A 1339-nucleotide genomic window follows, 5' to 3' on the forward strand; every position below is an offset into this window, starting at 1 on the left:
GGTTTAGGGGGTATGGTATTTGCTGTCATCTTTTCTAGCCAGACCCAAGTCAGCGGTGGTACTGGTGGTGGTTTCAAAAGGTGGGTAGGAGCTGAGGATGGGATGTCTCATTAACCCACAAAATATTAAAACCTGACCATCTGTACAAGGTCATCTAGTCCCATCCCATTTTCCAGATGGGGACACTAAGGCCCTGTACCTGATTCTAGATCCATAGCCCCAGCCACCCATCCCCAGTTTTCTAAATCTGAATTTAGCCTGCTGGTCATTAAGTTATTTAATTTAACATAGAGGGGAAAGCCAAGCCAAATAAAGAAGTAACCTGTGTGCTGCTAATTATTTCCTTCCTTCCTTCCTTATTAGGCCCACCCTGCCACTCATCTTGGCACCGGGTGATGAGGCAGAAGGCTGGCTGCCCTGGGCAGGTGGTTCTCGAAGTGCTTGGGTGGGAGGGGATGCTTTTACTAACCGCTCTATTTGTGTGAACTAACAGTGGAGGGATCTAGAGGCTGTAGTGGTCAAGTGATAAGACTGGTACCTTTTCCCTCTCTTAAAGTAATGTCAAGAGAGTCAAAATATAAAGCATGGTTACCTGGAAAGACTGTGCACCTATTTCATGAATAGCTATTGCCTCAAACATACCAGGAAGTATTTTCAGCAAATTTCTTTCAACCCCAGCTGACTTTCCACATTTTTTCCCAGCCAGAGGCTTCTCACTGAGGTGCACATTTTTTCCATTCAGTCAATGACTGCTTGTTTTAGCCTCTCTCCATGGTTCCTCATGCTACTGACTCTGAAAGTGTTTAAATAAACCTGTTCTTATTGAGGAGCCAGTTCCCATGGACTATATACTCATAGAAACTGATCTGGACTGCCTCAGTCACATCATCCAGGGTCTGGCCCTGTTTGAACATCCACATTATTCACCTTCCCTTACTCTGATGAACTCTTGCCTGTTTCCAAAATTAAATTCCCCAAGCAAGAATTAAGATGTGACACCATGGTCATCTTTAAAGATACATAATTGTGAATGGAAAATAATAGAAATCTGGGCCTTTTAGAGGTAAGTCAAAATGATGGTGTGATTCCGGGGACTTTGTTTTAAATGTTTCTAAGTGTCAGAAGTGCCCTGAGATTGAATGGACTTCCTTAGGTGCAATAGTGAGTTCACCATCACTGAAGGCATTCAAGTGGACTTGTGACACTGTATGTCTACATGTCACTACTACAGCAGTGACACTACCGAGGTGAAGCCATGAGACAGAGAAAGTGTGGTCTCTAAACTAACTTCCCCTTGTGAACCGAAAGCAGGACGGATCAGTGACACCAGGGCGATAGA

This window comes from Dama dama, chromosome 9 (assembly GCF_033118175.1).
Source record: "Dama dama isolate Ldn47 chromosome 9, ASM3311817v1, whole genome shotgun sequence".
Lineage (NCBI taxonomy): Eukaryota > Metazoa > Chordata > Mammalia > Artiodactyla > Cervidae > Dama > Dama dama.